The following is a 22,947-nucleotide window of genomic DNA, read 5'->3' on the forward strand; positions in this document are numbered from 1 at the left end:
CCACATGAAATAAGAAGTTGTAATAGTATTTATAGTAAATAATAGTACGTTTTTTAACCATACTAACTATAGTAAACTGTATTATACAGTATATATTGCAGTATCTACAACTTTGTTAATGAATGCAACAGCACACTGTAGTATTAACTAGCATGAACTTTAATAAATTGAAGTATATTTACACACACACACACACACACACACACACACACACACACACACACATTAATAGCAATTAAAAATAACACTAGGCGTTTCAGTTTCTTACAGATCATACCGGTTTTTGTTATTATAACCTGCATCATATCTATCTATCCATCTATCTATTTACATGTTTGTGTACAGTGTGTCCTTTATGTCACTTTTTTAATTATGAAAGTTACTACCTTTATTTCTCAGTTTCCTGTAAGGATGGAGTGACAGGAGAGATTAGGATGTTTCAAGTCGATGAGGAACTCAGAGAAGCTGCATAGCTTGAATAGGATGTTATTTATGCTAAAGATGACATGATGATCCAGCTCATCTACAAACACTTCAAAATGATTCAGATCATTCAAGAGGAAGCCGACCATTTATTTTCTCTTTTTTCTTGCCAAGATGACTACAGATTTGAACAAAACACACACTCACCCACAAACACAACTTTTATTTTGATAATTGTTTAATGTAGTATTTTTACACTTTACTGTAAGGCAGGGGTGTCAAACTCAGTTCCTGAAGGGCCGTAACCCTGCACGTTTTTAGTTGCAACCCTGCTTCAACACACTTAAGTGAAAGTTTCAAACAAACCTGAAGGACTCAATTAGTTTGATCAGGTGTGTTTAATTAGGGTTAGAACTAAACTTTGCAAAGCTGCAGCCCTCCAGGAACTGAGTTTGACACCTGTTCTGTAAGGGAATGTAATTTGTCAAATAAAATTTACAGTCCAAATAAGTGCAGTGCAAATGTCTAGTTACTTGTATTGAAATATTTCAGGGTTTTTCCTTGTTCATAATGAGATGGAGGTGGTAAATCCAACTTCATCATTACCCATCAAATGTTATCTCCTCTTTAATACTTTGCTCAAGCCTTAACTAATGGTCAGAAAGCAAGCCATTGTGTAAAGCTGGTTGATGCTCGCTGTAATAGAGAGAGATGATGACTGTTCAGCTTATGTTGCTTAACCCTGCAGATGAGATGCTCAAAGTGGACCCTCAGCCGAGCGATGGACACTGTCTCCCTCACCTAGTTGCTCTTCCTTTGAACACACATATCATGTTGAAGGATGCAAGTTGTGGACCTAAATCAGATGTAATGGATGTAGATGTATAAATCAGAAAGAAATGAAACTGCTTTAAAATGTATTAGGTTTTACATATAAATATGTGTTCTTAACAGATTTGTTTCAACTTGATATTTGCATAATAAATGGCATTAGAATGTTTAGTTTTAAACAGATAGCTATATTTCAATTTTTTCAAATTTAAGCTATATATATATATATATATATATATATATATATATATATATATATATATATATATACTCACATACATACAAGTATACTTCAATTTATTAAAGTTCATGCTAGTTAATACTACAGTGTGCTGTTGCATTCATTAACAAAGTTGTAGATACTGCAATATATACTGTATAATACAGTTTACTATAGTTAGTATGGTTAAAAAACGTACTATTATTTACTATAAATACTATTACAACTTCTTATTTCATGTGGGTTGAATCGTATCTTTAGAACCATATAACATGATTGAAAGCAGCTCCTAGATAACTCATAACTGTTTCTTATATAAAAAAACAAACAAGAGAAGCACCCAGCACAGTCCTTAGCTTAGCTAACAGTATTGAACATATAGATAATTATTAAAAATCATAACTTACCCTCTGATTGCTCGAGGCCTCCAACAACGTGAGCTGCCCTGTGTCCTGACAAACAGAAACGCCCCATCTCATTGGCTGGCTCTAGCCAATAAACTGGCTTTGCTGCTCTTTTACTGGTATGTACATTTCCACAGAATTTATTATTTTTAACAAGAATCTCTTCAGAAAAGAGTTTAAATAAACCCTAAATAATAAAATAATCGTGGGAAATGATTATTTTGCACCTCAGTCCTGTTGGCTGCTAGCATTGTTCATTGGTCAGGCATCAGCCAATCAAACAGCTTTACACCAGCCCCGCCCCTCCCCTGCCCAGCGCTGCTCACGCCTCTGCATCTGCGAGTGCACAGATGAGTTCTGCTACAGAGATCGCGGGAGATGTGTAGCAAAAGTCAGAGCGCGGGAGATTTGTAGTTGTACTGACGAATCTGAGAGGTTGTGAGTGCCGACCTGTGGTTGTAGAGCGAAGATGCAGTCAAATTTGCCGTGCACACGTGTGTCTGTCACTTTGTATTTGTGAATGACATTTTACAAATGCACAACTATTAATCTGCAACTTCGAATTTAAAACATAAGTGTGTGGATTGTTGTGTGTGTGTGCAAATCGAGGATTTCAGCTGTTCACATCAGAGCTGTAAGTGTACATTTCAACCTACACATACAAATATTATTATCACAAGTGCTCACATTTACATTTGCAAGCTCTCGAGTTTCGCAACTGATTTACTTTCATAATTAAAGAGGAGAGTGAAGATGTGAAGATTGAAGAAACATTCACAGTCAAACAGGAAGATCTGCAGGAACAAACAGGTTGATTTTTATTTTTAAAGACCAACTCAGTCATTTAATCCTCATTCAGATATATTTTAATAATAAGACTGCTAAATTAATCCATCTTGCAGCACTGAGTGTGCTGCCTAGTTCTCCTAAATGCACATAAGCACTAATGAGCTATGTTTACATCCAAAAATGCAAATTTAACTTTATGCGCAAAACTGGATTATTGCATAAAAGATATGCAAATAAAACTGCGTTTCCATTCAAATCAAATCACTTTTATTGTCACATCATCAGCAGCACTTGTGCTATGATGAGTGAAAAGCTTAGGTGCTGGCTCCAGACAGTACAAAATACAGACAGTTTTTTTACAACAACAGTGCAAAATACAGCGACAAAGAGTCAAAGTGAACAAAATCATCACTTCCTGATTAACTGGTGCCAAATATCAACAGTAAAAATGGAATTTGCTGCGATAAGAGAAGCTGGATCAATAGCCACGTTTCCACTATCGCGTATAAAGAGAGAGGGACAGGGCGAGCTAAGGCCAGTCGCGTTTCCACTGTCACTTCCAGGGCCTAATTGAGCCAAAGCGGGGCTTTCTCGGGGCCAGCGGCCAACCTTTTTTGGCCCGCCGAATACCTTGGGCCAAAGAGGGCCAGCTGGGGCTTCGGGGCGGAGTGAAAGGAGAGGCAGACACTAGTTTTCCAATCGCACATGAGTAGATGCATCTAGCCATTTAGGCTGGGGTCTTTTTGCGTATGATCGCCCTTATGTTTCCCTTTTAAATGTAAGGCTGTTGCATAAAATAATAAGGTTTTCATTTATAAGTGACTTTGCTGCATCCTCCTTGATGTTTCAATAACGCATAATAATCTTTACACCATATTAAAGACACAGCAGACAGTAAAGGTTTTTGAGAGTTTTTGTCAAGTTTAAAAGGTGTTTGTGCTTGTTTAGATGCCTGTATGTGAATGTAAGACCGAGCAAAAGAGCGCTCTCTCACAGTTCTGTTGATGCTGCGAGCGGCTTCTGTTTTTATTTATTTTGAAGATAATACACAACATAAATACAACAGAAAGACATTAAACTTTACAAATTTCGTGTCCATTTTTGTAGACTCAAAAACAATAGTGTCATATCCTAATAAAATAGCCCAAGATATATTGAAATAATTTAAATAATTATAAATATCAGATATAATAAAATCACAAAAAATAAATAAACCAATATAAAACATTAAATCTAGCTATAATAATTTAGGTAGCCTATAAACAGTACATAAATCAAACCATTTTAAAGCCATATTAAACTTTCATTTTACAAAGGCCTATCTGAAAAAAAGATTTGAGATATTTTCTAAAACAATAAACACCGGAGGAGGTTTGAAATATTATTTATAAAGTATATGGATATGAATATGAATAAAACGTTTATCCTACTCAGTTATGCACTTTTTTTTTTTTGCTTCATGGTGTTTCCATAAACCGTTTTTTATGTGCATAAAAATAGGTGGATGGAAACATAACTATTGAAAGACAGGAATGAGTTTCTCTCTTGTTACTTGTTCTCGTGTCTTTTGTCATTATTTTATGTATTATTAGTCTCCCATTTTCTTTACCTTCTTAAGGTTATTGCTTTTCTTGTTATCCTACTGTTTGTAAAGTGTCCTTGAGCACCAGCGCTGTATAAAATAAATAAAAACAACTAATTAAAAAAAATAAAAACTTAAACTGAGCTGAAGATATTTGACCTACAGTATTCTCATAGAAGATATCTGCTATTATGGTGATGGTGTTGGCTTAGTTCTTTCCATTTGCATATGTCACGTTGATCCAAATTAACTTTTTTCATCGACTTCTTTATGGGTTAAACTAGTTTCTAGTAGTTGTTACTAGTTCTCACAGATAGTATCTGAGTTAGAATTAAATAATTATTATAATAACTAATTATCACGGCTATTGTGTTTAAACAGGGTTTTTGCGGGGTCTTAAAATGTCGTAAATTCCAAAATCAAAATTTTCTGCCTTAAAAAGTCTTAAATTTACTGAAATGTTGTGTTGTAGGTCTTTAATCTTTTTAAACAAGTCTTCATTTTCCTTTGTTCATGTTTTGCTACCCAATCTGGCCAAAACCCACACAATAACCAACAATCCATCTCAATAAAACTTTCAACTTTTATTCAAAAACGTCATTTTAACTCTATTTATTACAATGGTTTAAGTATTTTCCTTACAATAACATTTGTTTAAATGTGCTCCATGTATTTACTGCTGAAGACATCGAGGACAGATTGTTGTGTAGATTTAGTTTGTTATAGTTTTTAAAACATTTGTTCATTTTTAATTATTTTTTAATGAAAGTTTATTTAGGAAAAAAAGTGTGTGGATACAAGTAAAGCTTGCTTGTTGTTACACACATTTTAAAATCTTTTGCTAAGAAATATCTATAATATATATTTTTAATTTATTTATTATTGTATTATTAAATGTATTAAATTATCAATTTTTTTTTAATAGGGCAAATTAAAATGTTTTTCATCTGGGCTATTTGAAAAATTCCTTAGCCTTTAGCGCTTTATGAGTCTAAAATTCTCATAATGGTCTTAAAAGTGTCTTAAAGTCTTACATTTAACTTAGTGAAACCTGCAGAAACTCTGGTTTAAAGTATAAAAAAAAAAACATGGATGCCCCAATATTAAATATGCTGAATGAAATGGACACTAAAGTAATTAATTATTATAAAACATTGTACAGAATTCTAACCTATATGATGTTGCTGCAGGGTGACGTGAGACTAAATGACTATTGTGGAACAATAACGTTTAACAATGCGCTGACTACAACTGGCCAACAAACTAGTCTAAAAATGACTTTTGCTGCTTAAGAAATGAATTACAGCATGCTGATGATATGCAAACATTTGAGTGTAAAGTTTGTCAGTATTTACCATATTCTTCATGTACCAGCAGGCGGCGCCATTGGAATCTTTTTGCTTGAGACTTTTGTTAAAGAATACATTTTTAGATCCTAAAAACAGTGTTGTGCTGCTGAGGCATGGGACGATAACCGTTTTCAAGGTTTTTTTCAACGCAGTTTGAAAAAAGTCGAGGTTTTAAAACCGCCAATATTTTCTGCTGTGCCGTTCATCGCTATATGTACGTTTTTTTTTTTTTTTTTACATTTTGTTTTAAGTTTTTCAGGACAACAGTATCTCCAGCAGAAAAGATCTCCAAAGATTTTAAGATTTGACCATTTTAAATTGTATAGAAATCTGTGTTTATGAAACAAATGAAGACAGCAGAAGTCAAGTATTCAATTGAGTGATTTAAGCCTGGTTTATACTTCTGCGTCAAGTGACCGGCATAACTCACGGCGCATGCAACGCGCGCAGCTGTGCATTTATACTTCTGTCTTCTGTCTCTGTTGGTCTGCATTAACACTTCCGAAACGCTAGTTGGCAGTGAGGTGTAAATGTTCCTCTGTGTCGAGTTTCTTCGCTTCTGTTTTGCTTTTCCTGAACACTTCCTGGTTGTACAAGTGACTCAAACTCGCTCATTTTGAGGCAGGAACCGGCAGACGTGCAACAACTTTAACTATGAGGTAAACACGAAACAAAACTTTCCATCCGGAGCTCCTTCACGGGACTCCACACTTGTAAACAATCGCTTGCGCCGTTCGCGCGGCTCTTGGTCCTGCCCAGACTCGTCAGTGCTACAAAGCCGACCAATCACAGAGCTTGCGCTACGCGTTGTTGCGACGTGTAGTTACATTTTTTGAGAGGTGCACGTCAGTGACGCCGACGGCCACGGCGAAGGGCTATGCGTCAGCGCTGTAGCATATGCCGGCGTTTGACGCTGAAGTATAAATCAGCCTTTAGCCTGACATGTTTACTGCTCCAAAATACTTTAAAAGTTTCTCAAAAGAAAATGTTTTGTGTTCAATGAGGAAAAAGTGTTTTGTTTTTTTTACCCAGACATTTAAAAGAATATATTTAAGAGGAGTAATCACAGTACCATGAAACTGTGATATTTTTTATTCAAGGTTGTCATACTGTCAGAATCTTATACTGGCCCATGCCTAATGCTGCTTGTTGTAGCAAAGTCATATTTTCTTATTTCATTGTTTTTCTTTGTATGTATAGTCATGAACACACTTGTTTGCAGAGCAAGAGAGCCTGTCTCTGAAAGAGAGTTTTCTGTCGGTCTCCTCCCCTTTTTAAAAGATAAAGCGGTATTTCTCACTTAGCCTTACATATTGTGCTTTTTGGATAGGCTATGAGCATAAAAAATTGGTTGATTGAAACGTCACGATGCACATAACCTTTGAAATATAAGCATAAAGAAACATGTGCATAACTGAGTAGGACAAACTTTTTATTCGATAAGAGAAGATAAACTCACGTAAACAACGCAAGCACTTTTACTGAACAAATTCCAGTATGTGTGTTTAAAAAGGTTTGTTATAAGAGATCATATGATGATGAAAATGTGTGTGAATGCACAAACCAGCAGGCTGAGAACATTATAAACATCTGAAATGTTGTTTTGGTCATTCTAAAACACCTGAACCGTTTCAGTATTCATGTTATTATATTATTAATGACCTCCAGAGCATCTGTTCTCTGCGTCTCATTGCTTCAAACACCAACACGTGTTCATTGTGTGCCAGCATTGTCCCCTGAGCTGTCATTTAAAGAAAAGATTCATGTAGCTTCTTCCACCGCAGTAAATTCTGTTTTTACTGTTCTTAATTGGGGCCTGTTAATCAGGAAGTGACGATTTTGTTCTCTTTGATTCATTGGATGGAAACGCAGCTTTGTTCGCACATCTTTTATGTGACATCCCAGTTTTGCGCATAAATTTAATTAGCATTTTTGGATGGAAACATAGCTATTGCCTACATTTCAGTTACACAAAGAACAAAGTCACATAGCAGAATAGCTTGTCCTTTCTTAATGAATAATTAGCTTAAATTCACTAACCTTTGACGGACATGTACTGTAACTAGATTAATGGGATTATTACTCGTTCTAAAAAGATTTTTTAGTCCTGCTTACATTCTAAATGTCATATTAACCTCTACCACTTAATCGAAAAACCATTAATCGAGATAAATGATTATTCCATCATATAGAACACACACCTAACACCATCTTAATCTGAGCACTTTTATGGTCAAATGCATGCAAATTTGGGTCAGAGTGCTGTGTTTAGTGAATATTCATATTAACCCTTATTTGTGTAATAAACAAACAAGTTGAGAATCAAAAGACATGTGAAAGAGAAACCATATCAGAGAAAAAAAAGTGACAGTGCGCAATATTCCTGCTGCCGACTGTTTTTAGCATTAATCAAACAACAAAAGGAGAAAATCCCTCCCTGCTCTTGACTGAAAGACTTTTGTAGCTCAAATATTTTTCTGAAATTGAAAACTTGTTGAGTATTTAATCTCTCGTTAAATGAACTCAGAGATCAAGATTAAACTGAGTTGGTTGAACCTCCTTACTGAAACAGGCCCCAGGTCATCATGACATGATTGACAATTGTTGCTGTTTGTCATTATACTCTGTTTATCCTGAGAGCTGATGCTGAGTATTCTTAGGGCTTTTCACACTTCAAATAGTTAACCCTGGGTCATTCTAAAGCCTGATTTATACTTCTGCGTCAAGTGACCGGCGTAACCCACGGCGCAGGCAACGCGCGTGGCTGTGCATTTATACTTCTGCGCGCTGTCTCTGCCGGTCTGCATTAACACTTCCGAAACGCTAGTTGGCAGTGAGGTGTAAATGTTCCTCTGTGTCAAGTTTCTTCGCTACTTTTTTGCATTTCCTGAACACTTCCGGGATGTACAAGTGGCTCAAACTCGCTCATTTTGAGGCAGGAACCGGCGGACGTGCAACAACTTTAACTATGAGGTAAACACAAAACAAAACTTTCCATCCGGAGCTCCTTCACGGGACTCCACACTTGTAAACAATCGCTCGCGCGGCGTCGCGCCATTCGCGCGCCTCTCGGTCCCGCCCAGACTCGTCAGCGCTACCAAGCAGACCAATCACAGAGCTTATGCTACGCGTCGTTGCGACGTGTAGTTACATTTTTTGAGAGGTGCACGTCAGTGACGGCGATGGCCACGGCGAAGGGCTATGCGTCAGCGCCGTAGCATACGCCGGTGTTTGACGCAGAAGTATAAATCAGGCTTTACCCTGTATTAATTCTGGGTTATCTGTAGTCACCTTCCACACTGCTCATGCTATACCTGGGGTTAAAAAATAATCCTGGGTGTTCATTAACAGACAGTTCACATTTGTAAACCCTGGGTTAACATTATTATTTTGTATATTTACGCTGTCTCTGTACCCGATTGGACAAACCACAAGTAACCTTTTTAGATGGCATTTCTGCATCTTGTCAGGTATATACAATGTCACCAAGTAGGTCTTCAGCTAAGCCTCAGGGCATACACAAAGACAAAAGTACAAACAAATGAAAACAAGTAAAAAGGATGTCATCTTGCCATCTCCACATCACCCCTGTTTAAAGCAAATGTGGCATTAAGAATTTGCATAAGTTTTATACAATAATGCAAACTTGCAAATATAAGTGTGAATTATGCATACTTGCTATGGACATGCAGGATTTGTCTCAATCGGGTCTTCCAAGCAAGAGGGAACACAACACGAGTAATCTAGAGCGAGTGCATTTGATCATTTGCTTTTAAAGTCACAGGCACAAAAAGAGCTTGGTTTTCCTCTGACCCCTAAAATTAAATATTCTACAGTGTATATGATCTGATTTTAAGCTGAAACCTCAGACACATTCTGGGAACACCAAAGACTAATTGTACATCTTGTAAAAAATGGGTAATTGTAGGAACCTTTTAAAGGGATAGTTGATGCAGAAATGAAAATAGCCTCACCATTTATTCTTCCTCATGTGGTTTTAAACCTTTATGAGTTTCTTGATCCTGTTAAACACAGAAGATAAAAAAAAAAAAAAACGCTACTGGCTTACTGTGTTCCACAATAAAGGAAAGTTTAAAACCACATGATGGAGAGTAAATGGTAAGGTAATTTTATGGTAAGACATTCAACATTCATTTCTTGCTTGTCACTTTGAGTCTTCATACTAAAGCTAACTTTTTTTTTTTTAGACCGGATGGTGCTAAAGGAAGAGACTCATGAACAGAATGAAATAGATGAGAAACTGCTGTTTGAGAAACCCCAAGAAATAACGACTGATGAAAAACCCACAGTGACTAAAAAGACTTCATCACATGGAAGACATCGGAAATCCAAATCTGGGTGTAATTTTAGCTGTAAACAGTGTAGAAAGAGTTTCAATCAAAAGTCAAACCTTCATGTTCACTTGAGAGTTCACACATGGGAGCAACCTTACACCTGCAAACAGTGTGGAAAGAGTTTTAGTCAAATACAAGGCTTTAAAGTCCACATGAGAATTCACACTGGAGAGAGTAAGTTCACATGCCAAAAGTGTGGAAAAAGCTTCTATCATGCTGGAAACTTTGCAGCACACATGAGAATTCACACCGGGGAGAAGCCTTTCAGCTGTAAGCAGTGTGGAAAGAGTTTCAGTCAAAAGCCAAACCTTGATATTCACATGAGAATTCACACTGGGGAGAAGCCTTTTAGCTGTAAACAGTGTGGAAAGAGTTTCAGTCAAAAGTCACACCTTGATATTCACATGAGAGTTCACACTGGGGAGAAACCTTACACCTGCGAACAGTGTGGACAGAGTTTTAGTCAAAAACAAAGCTTTAATACTCACATGAGAATTCACACTGGAGAGAGGCCATACACATGTCAACAGTGTGGAAAAAACTTTCGTCATGCAAGAAACTTGGCAGCACACATGAGAATTCACACTGGAGAGAAGCCTTTCAGCTGTAAACAGTGTGGAAAGAGTTTCAGTTAAAAGGCGAACCTGATTGCTCACATGAGAGTTCACACTAGGGAGAAACCTTACACCTGCGAACTGTGTGGGAAGAGTTTAGGTAAAAAACAAGACCTTTACATCCACATGAGGATTCACACTGGAGAGAAACCTTACACATGCACAGAGTGTGGTAAAAGTTTTCCACATATAAGCTCACTCAAACACCACATTAGAACTCACACCGGAGAGAAGCCGTTTGCATGTGCTCAGTGTGGAAAGAGCTTCACAACCAAAGCTAGCCTCAAGAACCACATGAATGGTCACTCTGGAACCATAGTGTTCACATGTGATCAGTGTGGAAAGAGTCTCACACGCAAAGACTCCATTAAGAAACACATGAAGATTCACTCAGGAGAGGATCGTTTTAGATGCAGTGAGTGTGGAAAGGGCTTTAAGTGTAAAAGAAGCCTCAGCGCTCACCTAAAGCTTCACAATGGAGAGCAGAGTCCTCAAAATTGAGGCCTTGTCCACACAAACACGGGTTTATTCAAAACGGCAGCTTTTTCATGTAGTTTGGCTGTTTATTCAAGTGAAGTTTATTTATAAACTACTTTCGAGAGGATCACATGCTTAGCTAAAACATGATTCACAAATTACATCATCCTTTGTTATAAAGCAGTGTCTCACAGACAGTACTTTGGTTTAAGTTACTTGAAGACAGACAAGTTAACATCACAGCTGAGGCACTTCACTATTCATTGTCTTCAATAAAGTCTTCACCCCGTAAGAACTTTGTACAGCTTACTTATTTTATGTATTAAGAGTCATCTATAAATTGGCGAGCGACCCAAGAAGCCAAAATAGCAAAATCTAACAGTGTGTTTTAACTTATTGTGAACCGATTACCATATTTGTGCAGGGTTCCACACAATTCTTTCATGTTGTCTCAACACAAATTAAGGTAACTTAATACTTTTACCAAATTATTTGGACTGAACATTAAGTTGTCCCAATCTCAAAATCTCAAGAATTGTGTTATTTCAGCACATTTTAATTAAGTAGTTTGAACAAGTAAAAAAAAAGTTTTTTTTCCCCGATTTCGGTTTAATGGAGATAAGACTTTTTTGGCACATTTTTAAACATTATAGTTTTAATAACTAATCTCTAATAACTGATTTATTTTATGTTTGCAATGATGACAGTAAATACGACAAGTTATTGTATAAGGATGGTTCTGTAGACTATCGGGAAAAAATAGCTTAAAGGGGCTAATAGTTTTGTCTTTAAAATGGTTTAAAAAAGAATAAAAAACTGCTTTTATTCTGGCTGAAATAAAACAAATAAGACTTTCTCCAGAAGAAAAGAATATCAGACATACTGTGAAGATTTTCTTACTATGTTTTACATAATTTAGAAAATGTAAAAAAAAAAACATGAGGGGCTAATTATATATATATATATATATATATATATATATATATATATATATATATATATATATATATATATATATATATACATATATACATGTGTGTGTGTGTGTGACTATTACTAAGTGGGCAAAATAAAAACTGAAACTAAAAGTCACATTTATTTAATGTTTAAAAAATATTCAAACCAAATAGGCTTTACATGCATAAACAAGCAAGACGTAATACAATTACAACAATAGGCAGACACAAATATAGGGAAAAAAACAGTATATTAATGACAATTGTATTTACCATAAAAAAAGTAAATAAATACAAATTAAATTAATAATAAAACAAAAATAAATATAATATAAACATTCTAAGGGTTGTGAAGGGGCTAAAGGGTACATAATTTGCTGAAAAAAGTAGCTGCTTTATATATATACATACACACACACACACACACACACACACACACACACACAGTACTGTGCCCTGGTCAGTTGGCATTTCTGTGTGGAGTTTGCATGTTCTCCCAGTGTTCGCGTAGGTTTCCTCTGGGTGCTCCCGTTTTCCCCACTATCAAAAAAAACATGTGGTACAGGTGAATTGGGGAAGGTAAATTGTTTACTATATGAAAGAAAAAGAGAAGGGGGGGGGCTTAATAGGTTTAGATCTAGAGAAGGCTTTCGACAGGGTAGAGCAGGATTTTTTATTTGCAGTTCTTAAGGAGTTTGGATTTGGGGAAAATTGTAGAAAATTGATTAAATTTTTTTAAACAGATATTTTAACTTGTATTAAATGTATTTTTTTTTTTAACAGAATGTCTTCAACCAACTAGATCAATAAGGCAAGGATGTCCACTGTCTGCTTTATTATACACACTGGTAGCTGAGCCACTGGGATTGGCAATAAAATCAGATAGAAGCATTAAAAGGATACAAATAGAAAACAATGACAACAGAGAAGATGTGTATCAATACGCTGATGATACTTCATCGTTGGGGATTTTAGAGCGATATTGTAAAGCATCAGGAGCTAAGGTTAATGTGGGAAAAAGTTTATGCACAAGGGTGGGAAGAGTAAAAGAAATAACACAACATATACCCTTTAAAGAAGAAAAGGAACACAAAAAATGTTGGGAATTTGGGTGGGGATGGATTCTAATAAAGCAGATATTTAAAATTAGGAGAGAGTTTTAAATGGAATTGAGAAAAGACTGAGATTTTGGAAAGCTAGAAATTTGACGTTAAAAGGGAAAGTATTAATCTTAAATTCTTTAATGTTGTTAAAGGTCTGGTATGTGTTAAGTGTATCTGTGTTGCCTGAAGTATACTATAAAAAAATTAATGTTGTAGTTTTAAAGTTTTTGTGGGGAAATGGAAGAGCCAAGATTGCTTATTATACTTTAATTGGGGAGGTAAAAGAAGGAGGTCTGGGACTTTTAGATAGTTTTTTAAAAATGAAAACATTAACAATTAAGATTATTCAAAGGTTTTTGGAAGGGAAAATGGGTGTGATTTGGAAAAGTTTGTCGGATTATTATTTGAAGAAATGTGGACATTTTAATATGGGATGTAATGTTTTATATATGAAGATGAAGAAACGGATGATAGCAGGTCTGCCAAAATATTATGTTGAGGTCTTAGAATCATGAGGGGGATTTTTAGAAAATGTGTTGATTATACCAAAAACAAGGGCGCAGATTCTAGAACAACCACTTTTACTGAATTAAACAATTTTAAGTGAAGGAAATGTTTTATATTTTAAGGAATGGTGGGACGGAGGATTAAGACAAGTTAAAGATGTATTATATGAAGTAATAAAAGGATTTGTACCATTAAAAGTAATTGTGGAGGATGGGTATAAAAGAGTTGTTAAAGCAAAATTACAAAGACAATGTCATGAGTTGAAAAAAGCAATACCAAAAGACTGCATTGAAATAATTGAAAAAAAAAAATAGTTGAGCGATGAAGATGAATTACTAGAGACACATTTTAAGAAGAAAAATGGAGAGATCAATGAGCTTATGTACAGTTAAGAGTTTTTACACTATTTTTAGATAAAAGGCTTTTGTAAGACCTATAGCACTCAACTAATTAACAAAATTTTAATTATTTATTGAGACATATTCGCATATTAATATAAATGAGTAAATAAATAAAATGAATAAAATGGGTATTAAACAAGATATAATGACCCAAAGGTTGGTGATTCGAGCCCACCCACTGACGAATTACGCACTTTGCTGCCTTGCAACTGCTAACATGTGCACTGGGCATATATCCTGGGCCACATTCTGTCCAGCGTTACAAGATGAAATCAGGATTTAGTAGAACATTGTCACGGGTAAGGAAGGTATTACTGTTAACAGTGTCTAGTTCCAGTGGGGACTCCTCATCCGCCTGGCTAGTTCAGTTGGTAGAGCATGAGACTCTTAATGTCAGGGTCGTGGGTTCGAGCCCCACGTTGGGCATTTCTGTTATTTTCTCTCTCTATCTCAGCAAACTTACATTAGCGTTCGTATAGCAGACCTTTTGAGACAAATTTCTGCGTTTCTACCACTGTAGGTGACCTTTCACTAAGTCTCTGTGGCGCAATCGGTTAGCGTGTTCGGCTGTTAAATGAAAGGTTGGTGGTTCAAGCCCACCCAGGTACGAATTAGGCATTTTGCTGCCTTGCAACTGCTAACACGTGCACTGGACATAGATCCTGGGCCACATTCTGTCCAGCGTTACAAGATGAAATCAGGATTTAGCAGAACATTGTCACGGGTAGGAAGGTATTACTGTAAACGGTTTCTGGTTCCTAAAAGAGCTTCTCATCATCCCCGCTAGCTCAGTCGATAGAGCATGAGACTCTTAATCTCAGCGTCGTGGGTTAGAGCCCCACATTGGGCGTTTCTGTTACCTCTCATTCTCTCAGCAATCTATCATTAGGGTTCATATAGCAGACCTTTTGAGACAAAGTTCCGCGTTTCTACTACTGTAGGTGACCTTTCACTAAGTCTCTGTGGCGCAATCGGTTAGCGCGTTCGGCTGTTAACTGAAAGGTTTGTGGTTCAAGCCCACCCAGGGACGGATCAAGCATTTTGCTGCCTTGTAACTGCTAACACGTGCACTGGACATAGATCCTGGGCCACATTCTGTCCAGCGTTACAAGACAAAATCAGGATTTAGCAGAACATTGTCACGGGTAGGGAAGGTATTACTGTAAAGAGTGTTTAGCTCTTAAAAGTTCATCTCATCAGCCCGGCTAGCTCAGTCGGTAGAGCATGAGACTCTTATTCTCAGGGTCGTGGGTTCAAGCCCCACGTTGGGCGTTTCTGTTACTTTTCTCTCTCTCTCCCAGCAAACTTACATTAGGGTTCATGTAGCAGACTTTGAGACTAAGTTCCGCGTTTCTACCACTGTAGGTGACCTTTCACTAAGTCTCTGTGGCGCAATCGGTTAGCGCGTTCGGCTGTTAACTGAAAGGTTGGTGGTTCAAGCCCACCTAGGGACGAATTAGGCATTTTGCTGCCTTGCAACTGCTAACATGTGCACTGGACATAGATCCTGGGCCACATTCTGTCCAGCGTTACAAGATGAAATCAGGATTTAGCAGAACATTGTCACGGGTAGGAAGGTATTACTGTAAACGGTTTCTGGTTCCTAAAAGAGCTGCTCATCAGCCCAGCTAGCTCAGTCGGTAGAGCATGAGACTCTTAATCTCAGGGTTGGGGTTCGAGCCCCATGTTGGGTGTTTCTGCTACTTTTCTCTCTCTCTCCCAGCAAACTTACATAAGGTTGCATGTAGCAGACTTTGAGACAAAGTTACGCGTTTCTACCACTGTAGGTGACTTTTTACTAAGTCTCCGTGGCGCAATCGGTTAGCGCGTTCGGCTGTTAACTGAAAGGTTGGTGGTTCAAGCACACCCAGGGACGAATTAGGCATTTTGCTGCCTTGCAACTGCTAACACGTTCACTGGACATAGATCCTGGGCCACATTCTGCCCAGCGTCACAAGACGAAATCAGGATTTAGCAGAACATTGTCACGGGTAGGGAAGGTATTACTGTAAACAGTGTTTAGCTCTTAAAAGTTCATCTCATCAGCCCGGCTACCTCAGTCGGTAGAGCATGAGACTCTTAATGTTAGGGTCGTGGGTTCGAGCCCCACGTTGAGCGTTCCTGTTATTTTTCTCTCTCTCTCCCAGCAAACTTACATTAGGGTTCATGTAGCAGACTTTGAGACAAAGTTCCGCGTTTCTACCACTGTAGGTGACTTTTTACTAAGTCGCTGTGGCGCAATCGGTTAGCGCGTTCGGCTGTTAACTGAAAGGTTGGTGGTTCAACCCCCCCCAGGTACGAATTAGGCATTTTGCTGCCTTGCAACTGCTAACACGTGCACTGGACATAGATCCTGGGCCACATTCTGTCCAGCGTTACAAGATGAAATCAGGATTTAGCAGAATATTGTCACGGGTAGGGAAGGTATTACTGTTAACGGTGTCTAGTTCTAGTCGTGACTCCTCATTCGCCTGGCTAGCTCAGTCGTTAGAGCATGAGACTCTTAATGTCAGGGTCGTGGGTTCGAGCCCCACGTTGGGCGTTTCTGTTACTTTTCTCTCTCTCTCTCAGCAAACTTACATTAGGGTTCATAGAGCAGACCTTTTGAGACAAAGTTCTGACTTTTTACCACTGTAGGTGACCTTTCACTAAGTCTCTGTGGTGCAATCGGTTAGCGCGTTTGGCTGTTAACTGAAAGGTTGGTGGTTGAAGCCCACCCAGGGACGAATTAGGCATTTTGCTGCCTTGCAACTGCTAAACCGTGCACTGGGCATATATCCTGGGCTACATTCTGTCCAGCGTTACAAGATGAAATCAGGATTTAGCAGAACATTGTCACGGGTAGGAAGGTATTACTGTAAACGGTTTCTGGTTCCTAAAAGAGCTGCTCATCAGCGCGGCTAGCTCAGTCGGTAGAGCATGAGACTCTTAATCTCAGGGTCGTGGGTTCGAGCCCCACGTTGGGCGTTTCTGCTACTTTTCTCTCTCTCTCCCAGCAAACTTACATAAGCTTGCATGTAGCAGACTTTGTGAGAGAACATTTTGTCCTCTTTTAAGTGTGCTTGCATGAGAAGCAGAAGTGTCTGTGGTTTTTTGTGTGTGTGTGCGCATCGGAGGTCTGAAGGTCAACGTCTGGTTTCGGTCTTGCAGACAGCTCCCTACTGGAAAGTCCCCGCTATATATACATTTCTTCTTTATTCTGTTTGTATAACATGCCCATATTAAGAGTGTCTTCCTTCTTCTGTATAACTTTTAAAGGTCAGCCCACTATGTATATATGCCCCTGCTCATCCTTATCATCAGGCTTGCAGAATAAACCATTCTAACTACAGTTTGGTCTCTTCTCATGTCTCCGGGTCGACCTGCTGAACTTTGCTGAATCTGGTGCCTAATATAGGGGAAATCTTACAGATCTGGGGGCTCGTCCGGGATACATCTGATCAGGTAAGAGAATTTTTATTCACACTGCCTGCTCCGGTGTATCTCAGGAAATCGTAAGATTTTAGTTACAATTGAGTTGAGAGGTCTGTGTTCTAGAGCACAGAGTATCCTGGCAAGTTTACTTTCCACAGTAAATTGCCCAGAAGGATTTGTGTCGTCGTACTCAATTAAATTTGGGTTCCACAAATCAGGAAAATTTATTAATTTGACACTTGCTAGCCTGTCAAGTTTACTTCAAACAGTAAATTGCACAGAAGGATTTGTGTTGTTGTACCCGATTAAATTTGGGTTCCACAAATCAGGGGATTTAATAAATTTTAGTAAATAAGTATTACGCACCAGCTTCAGCAATATGGGACAAGGATATCCAAAACCAGAACCCAGTGAGAGTCCAAAGCAATGGATGGATAGATGTGGGTGGGAATTTTACACTGAACCCTGGCTGTCCAATTTAGCTGGGTGGACAGAGGGACAATCTCAATGGAGAGACTTTCCTAGGGAAGGAACATTTGAACCAGGTTTCCTTCAGTTAGCTTACAAATTGATATGGGGATCCAGAATGGAATGACCAATATATGATAAATGGATATGACACATGGTATAAAATGAGCTCGATATGGAGGGATAAAAAGGCATTTTTACACCCAAAACTGTTTTGAAATCTGTCCCCAAACCCAAAAGCCGAAGTAACACGCCCTTACGGCAGATAAGAGGGGCTCTCTTGCAGCTGCTAAAACCACCATGACGTCACCACCCCCTTATACGGGGCCTCCGCAATCTATTTCATGCTCTGTAAGTGCTTCTCCTACAGTGCCTTCTATTTACCCGTCACTGACAGAAATGATCAAAAATAAACCAGACCCCTCCGACAGCACGGAGGGCACTACTTCAGCCTCTAATGTGGCTGCGGTGTGGGTCGCTAAACCACGAGGGATAGAGATAATTCCGCCCTCACCCTCTGTTCTTAAAGATCTTATATCTCTTCTGCCCGAAGTGGACAAACCACTGCAATTTGTAGACATGCTGTTGCGCAGTTCGCGTCACTGCCAACTAATTGGGGCAGATTATCGATTTATCCTTTAAACCAAAATGGGTTCGTCCTATGATGATGAAGAAATAACAACAAAAATACCTGCTCTTGATCCCAAGCTTGATATAGTACAAACAGAAACTGTTAAGGAAGAAACAGATGATAAAAAGACACGTACTCGTATAAAAACACGCCTCGCGTGGAAAGATGATCAGGAGGAGCTCCTAATACATCTAAAACAGCAGCTTACTAAATACTTAGTACCATACTTACTGGTCTGAATGTGACGCCACGACTGATCCTAATGGAATAATGCTAGATGGGAAAGGCCGCTTATGCCTGCCATCATCCTGTGCACCTTTTCTCGTCCGCGAGTTTCACGGTGTTACACACCGCGGCCGAAGAGGGGTAATAGACACAATGAGTTCCTTTTCCTTTTTATGCATCAATAATTTACAGCACCATGTCAATAATACGCTAGATAGATGTCTGATATGTGCTCAAAACAATATCACTAAACCTCAAGCTCAACATCAACAATTGCCCCTTCCTGAAACACCTTTTCAGGAATGGCAGGTAGATTTTACACATCTGCCAAAGAGGGGTCCCAATAAATATCTACTGGTTTTTGTGGACAAATTTTCAAAATGGGTTGAAGCCTTCCCATGCAGTAAAGAAGATGCTAATATAGTTGTCAGATGTTTGACAAGAGAAATCATTACAAGATACGGTATACCATGTGCCATAGACTCAGATAAAGGAACTTCCTTTACTGCAAAGGTGGTCCAAAATCTAGCTAAAGAGCTACAAATTAATTGGCAGCTACATATTCCCTACCATCCACAATCATCTGGTATAGTAGAACGAACTAATAGGACCATTAAGGATAAATTAAGAAAGGCTATGCAACATGCAGGGCACTCAAATTGGCTCGCCTTGCTACCTGTCGTTTTAGCAGACATGAGGATGTTTCCTCACAAAAGTCTTCACGGTCTCTCTCCTTATGAGACTGTGATGGGACGACCCTTTCCCTCACCATGGAGGCAAAGGGGTACCACACTGGGTGACGGTTCTTTGGATATTCATATGAGTGAATGTGCACAACAGCTACTAACAACATTGCATGCATATTGGACTAACATACATTCTGGTTCAGCCCTGATGCCGGTAGACCCAACACACCCCTTTAAGGTTGGTGACAGAGTAATGATTAGACAGTTCAATAAAATGAGCACAGAACTGGGGGACCCCAAATATGGCCCCCCGACGGATGTCGTGGCTGTAACCAGAACCGCCGTTTTAACCTCCTCTTCTCCACAGTGGATCCATGCAACCAGGATAAAACGAGCACCTATTGAATAATAAAAATGTATAAGTTTTGTACTATGATAATCTGTCTGCAGACTCTCTTTGTTTTACAGATTTTGGGGGCCCCTAACATCAGCTAGCACCTCCACGCAGCATAACTACTAGAAGGATAAGCATGAAGTGGCTATGGACATTGGGACTGTTTCTCTTTCTTGTTGCTCAAGCTAATGCAGCCAGGCAGAAACGCTGGACGCTGACAATCCAATTGAAATAATATGTGGTATCAATATGTGAAAGTTTTAGCTAGGTCATATAATGTATCTGGTTGTTATGTATGTTCTGTTATGCCTCATTCAGCCAAACAAACCCCTCTTTATGCCAAACCCATGAATAAAACAGCTGCTAAATGTTCTGCCAGTTTTGCAGGATCAGGGTACCAGGACCCATATATAATTGTCGATGACTACGATCCATACCGGATTGGCATTAGAAATGGTATATGTGATGCTCTATTTTGGGTAAAATTTGGCCACGCTAAACCCTCACCTATTAGCCACAAGGTTTTTTATTAACCATTCTATTACACACCCTATGTGTTATAACCAGACCAAGGGCTCTCATTTCATGGGAAGCACTGTTAACTGTCAACAAATTGCCTCCTCGGGAGAGGGGGCCCCAGTCGACATCTCAGGACCTTCAAACGGCACTTATGTGGTCCAGGGTGGGTGGTGGTTGTGTGGGAACAACGCCTACATGTCACTACCGGCCAACTGGATGGGGCAGTGTGCCCCTGTGCATGTGACTGATCACACTTTTATTGTGACAGCCCAGGTCCTGTCAGTACAGCAAAGAGTTAAACGCAGTGTCCCTGAAATGAAGCCCCATGACTCTGTATGGGGTACTGACGTGCCCGAGGATTTCAAATTATGGACCACTGGTAACAAAGTGGTATTGGCTCTATTTCCGCAAATAGGTGTGGGAAAAGCTCTACTAAGAATCAAGACCCTGGACTATCGCATGGGCCTATTCCTGAATGCCTCAAAAATAATTAATGAGGCCCAGAATAAGGAGCTGGGTAATCTACGTACCATGGTTTTGCAAAACAGAATGGCTCTAGATCTCTTAACAGCATCCCAGGGGGGGGTATGTAAATGAGTACTGCTATGTCCACTCTCCAAGGGTTAAAGACTACTATGACTTCTGATTATGTCCCAGACACTACATGGGGTTGGATGATGGGTCTGTTCGGCTGGGTGACTCCTTTTCTTACAATGATGATTCCTGTATGTATTATCCTCTTGTTGATTTGTTGCTGTGGCCCTTTTCTTTTACAATGTTTGATGAATCGTGTTTATGCTACCATGGATAGTATGATGGGCCAAAATTATAAACTAATGCGTTAGGCCTTCGGCCTAAAAGAGGGGACTGAGAGAACATTTTGTCCTCTTTTTAGTGTGTTTGCAGCTACGTGCAGAAGTGCTTGTGGTTTTGTGTGTATATGTATTTGTGTGTCAGAAATATGAGGCCATGGTCTGGTTTCAGTTTTGCAGGTGTTAGAAGTCTGAGGCCATGGTCTGGTTTCATTTCGCAGCTTCACCCACGCTGGAAAATTCCACTATGCTCAGATATGAAATATGCTGATTCATGTTAAGAGAAAATGCTGTATGACCTGCCCATATTTGGAGTGCCTTTTTGCTATCAGCCCTGTGTGTATAAATATCCCTGCACATCCTGTGTGTGTTAGGCTTGCAGAATAAACCATTCTAACTACAGTTTGGTCTCTTCTCATGTCTCCGGGTCGACCTGCTGAACTTTGCTGAATCTGGTGCCTAATATAGGGGAAATCTTACAAAAGTTCTGAATTTTCTTTTAAATTAAAGCAGACTTTTATGTGCAAATTATTTATTGGCCCATAAAAAAATGCAAAGCAAAAATGCAAACAATTTATACGGGCTGAATATAAACAAACTAATTAAATTTAGTCATGTTTAACTTAATTTGTTTGTTTAAATTCAGCCCACACAATTTGTTTGCAACCACTTTTTGTAAATCCAATAAATAATCTTTTTTTCAGTGTAGTAGCCTACTCACTCCATCTTGAATTCGCCACATAAAACATTTGACACAATATATGGAGGTTGTGTTGTTTAATGCATGAGTACTTAACTAAACATTACAATGTGGTGCAACAAACACATTAAAACCATTTCAATAAAACAATGTTGCAAAATTGTTCAAATGTTTCACTTATGGCCTGTGTGAAAGGTTGACAATAATGCAACACCCAACTGTATAGAAACACAAACTCAAAAGGACAATTTCACCAAAAAAATTAAAATTGACAATTTCCTCACTCTTTACTTGTTTATTTCTTCTGTTGAACACAAAAGAAGATTGTTTGAAGAAAGCTGAAAACCTGTAACCACTGACTTTCATAGAATGTTTTTTTTTATGGGAGTCAGTGGTTACAGGTTTCCAGCTTTCTTCAAACTATCTTATTTTGTGTTCAACAGAAGAAATAAATACACAGAGGCTTGTAAACACTTGAGGAGTGAGTAAATAGCGAGTAATTTTTCTTTTTTTAGTGAACTATTTCTCTAGGAACACATTTTAATCGTTCAGACATTTATTTCAAGGTAGATGCAACTTGTACAATTAAATGTAAACAGTTGTTGGTAAAAATCAAGAAAACTTTCACTATTTAAGGGTAACATTCAGTGAACAATTAAAGTGATTGTTTTACTTTATGTACTTGTCAAATAATTGTACTATGTGAATATGTATGAAAAATTAACCATTAAAACATTTGAACAGTTCTAAGCCTATTTGACAGTTGAAACAGCTGCAAACATTTGGTTGCACCAAAAAAGTATCAAATCTTAATCTTCAAAAAAACTCAATCATCAAAAATAACCAGCAATATTTAAGTGCAAAATTAAAGGGAATGTTTACTTTCTGTATACAGAGTGAGTTAACTGTATCAAGTGTAAGAAGAATGACTGAAAACAATAGCTTGCATAGGAGCTGGCCACAACTCAGTTCTGACTAAATCCCCTAAACCAGGGGTGTCAAATCTAAACTTAGTAAGGGCCACACTGAGTGTTGTGAATAAAGTCAGGGGCCATACATACACATTTTTTAAATGTATTTATTGGAG

General features: G+C 38.3%; 1 protein-coding gene, 2 long non-coding RNA genes, 1 other non-coding gene and 1 pseudogene across 7 annotated transcripts in view; 3 read left to right on the top strand and 2 right to left on the bottom strand.

Moving 5' to 3' along the window:
* Positions 1-22,947, bottom strand: part of LOC137491095 (uncharacterized) — a 171,267-nt gene that overhangs the window by 111,658 nt on the left and 36,662 nt on the right. The window lies entirely within an intron of this gene.
* LOC148682998 (uncharacterized) overlaps positions 1-22,947 on the top strand; it is a 256,238-nt gene that overhangs the window by 66,719 nt on the left and 166,572 nt on the right. The window lies entirely within an intron of this gene.
* LOC147845092 (uncharacterized) lies at positions 644-2,012 on the bottom strand. The gene is made up of 2 exons (XR_015483823.1): positions 1,882-2,012; positions 644-1,279 (listed from the first exon to the last, which is right to left on the bottom strand). It is a non-coding gene; the product is annotated as an uncharacterized LOC147845092 (long non-coding RNA).
* On the top strand, positions 2,610-11,281 carry LOC103910717 (uncharacterized; annotated as a pseudogene). The gene is made up of 2 exons (XR_015483369.2): positions 2,610-2,688; positions 9,807-11,281. The product of XR_015483369.2 is annotated as an uncharacterized LOC103910717, transcript variant X1 (transcript).
* trnak-cuu (transfer RNA lysine (anticodon CUU)) lies at positions 15,211-15,283 on the top strand. Its single transcript has one exon. It is a non-coding gene; the product is annotated as a tRNA-Lys (tRNA).

The sequence above is a fragment of the Danio rerio genome, chromosome 4 (assembly GCF_052040795.2).
Source record: "Danio rerio strain M-AB ecotype USA chromosome 4, GRCz13ab, whole genome shotgun sequence".
Taxonomy (NCBI): Eukaryota; Metazoa; Chordata; class Actinopteri; order Cypriniformes; family Danionidae; genus Danio; species Danio rerio.